We start from the raw sequence: 2,500 nt of genomic DNA on the forward strand, positions 1-2,500 counted from the left end.
AATTGGTTTTTTCGCGACAAAATCACGAGCCAGTCTACTGCCGCAGCAACTCAACCACGCTGCTTGGATAAAAGGCCTGCAACGCCTCTAAAGTCTATTCAATCCATGCCAGAACGCGGTGATACCACCCGCACGTATAGATGGACAAGAATAGGCTTCGGCTTAGCGTCTTAGCAGGCGATTCTTCCACGGCGCTCGAAGCGCGTCGTGGTATTTCGCGTATTGTAATTTCAACACGAGCGGGGTCAAATCCTTTGCAGACGACTTAGCTGTGCGAAACGGTCCTGTAAGCAGTAGAGTAGCCTTGTTGTTACGATCTGCTGAGGGTAAGCCGTCCTTCGCCTCGATTTCCCCAATGGGTTCTCCGGATTTCTGGAGACTTGTAGGGGTTGTGGGCTTTTTTCGAGATGTCGTCTCCGGACGGGCGGTGCAGGGTAGTCGAGTTGGACTTGGTGGAATTCGATTCCTTCGAGTCTGGCACGATTGTGTGCGGCTGTGTGTTGGACGGTGCAGGGTAGGCTACTCAGTCTTGGTCGATTCGAGGATCGATTCGGGGGCTGAGTGTCGACTGTGTGTGAGGGATGGGGTCTAGGGTAGGCTGGTTTGTCTTGGTCGAATCTGATGTCGGCTGCCGTGTAGGACGGAACGATGGTGGTGCAGGGTAGCTATAGGGTAGGCAGCTTAGACTTGGTCGATCTGGGTGTCGGTTTCCCTGGCTGGCGGGTCTGAGGTCGTCGAGACGAGATACGAGTGGTGCAGGGTAAGCAGCTTCTGTACCTGCCAGGAAGCGATTCGGGTCTAGATGTGTGGTCTAGGTTAGGTACAGGGTAGGCGAGTTTCCAGTCTCGCCGCTGATGGATTGCTGCGGGTGTAGGGTAGGTACAGGGTAAGCAGATCTCTCCCCCGGCCAGTACTCGCATGTGCGTGCGAAACGGTTTTGTGGTCTGGTGGCCGTGAGTCGATTTTTTTGTTTTGCCATACTATCGAATTTTGCGGGAATTCAAAAGTGGCCCGCGAGCCCGGTCTGGCGTGCATCCGACTCGAACACCGTCGGTGGACATATGAGAGGGAGAAATCCGGCCGGGCGGGGGCCCACGCCGAGGCGCAGGGTAGGTAAAAGTAAAAAAGTTGTTAAGAGGCGCGGTGTCGGTGTGCTTGTATTTGAGGAAGAGAGTTGTCCGGAGGTGGAGGGCGGCCAGGAAATCCGACGCTCACCCGGGCATGGGAACGGGTTTCGGCCCGGATTCTGGTGCGGTGCAGGGTAGGCAGGTCTGTATAGATAGTCTAGGGTAGGTACAGGGTAGGCACAGCGTAGGTAGAAGTCTGGTATATAGTATGGGCGGGTGTAGGGTAGGCTCAGACACCGATCCGTTTCGCGCCCTCACCTTTGCTCGGAAAACGACAATCTTGGCCGGGATGCAGGTCTAGGGTAGGCTGAATCTATGATTATATAAGCTATACTGCTCTAGGGTAGGTGAAGATCCCATAGAAATCTGATCAGAATTGGTGACGAAGTGATTTTGCTCGGAAGATGCAGAAAAGTGTAACGCAGAACTGTATGTGGCTTTGCAAAAGTGAGTGCGAAATTGAAAAGTCGGACTTCCCGAGCGGGTGGGAGCACGTTTGAGACGTCATCGGATGCGCCTCATCGAGACGAGCACAACGGTATAGCCCACGTGTCTGCACGACTCCTGTGCGTCCGTCCAGGGCGGGATAAGTAGAGAGGTGTGGAGGTATAGGGTAGGTAGTCACACCCACGACCGTTCACCTCGTCCGTCGATTCGTCCTCATATGTGGGACAGGTCTAGGGTAGTCCAGAGTCGGGTCTAGGGTAGGCAACTTCCCACCTCAAAGCTGCCTACCCGGTAGTCAACTTCAATCGCCTCTCACGGCCGCCACGGACCTCGCACGAAGATGAGACCACCTCCATCGCATTCGCCTTGGTCGAAATAGTCGGTATACGCACTTTTGAAAAAATGCGTGCAAAATGGTTTTGTGGTTTGGTGGCCGTGAGTCGATTTTTTTGTTTTCCCATACAAATGAATTTTGCGGAAAATAAAAAGTGGCCCACGAGGCAGTTCTGGCGTGCGGCCCACTAAAACGGTCTCGGAGGGTATATGAGAAGGGAGCAAATCCGGCCGAGCCTGAAAGGGCGAGGGAAAACCGGACGAGCAACCTCTCGTACCTGATCTTGCAGACTTCCACTGCGTGTCCCTCTGTACAGCTTTGCAGGCTCCGGCCTCGGCAGCGGGGGGTTCATAGTGGTCGTCGACCTCCACGAAACTGCACGCTCCGGCGTGACAGCGTACTGGGGATGCCTGTGTTTACGCAGTCCGGGCTTGCCTGGACCGCCAGCAGATGGGCTCTGTGGATGACTGGCCGCTGGCTAGACCTGAAACCTGAGCAACGGGAGGTAACCTCTCGCCGCGGACACCGGAATGGTAGAAGCGGCGTGCTGCGTCCTCCTCTTGGGGCCCCTAAGCCACACCTCCCACAGCGG

This window comes from Fusarium verticillioides (assembly GCF_000149555.1).
Source record: "Fusarium verticillioides 7600 chromosome Unknown supercont3.31, whole genome shotgun sequence".
Lineage (NCBI taxonomy): Eukaryota > Fungi > Ascomycota > Sordariomycetes > Hypocreales > Nectriaceae > Fusarium > Fusarium verticillioides.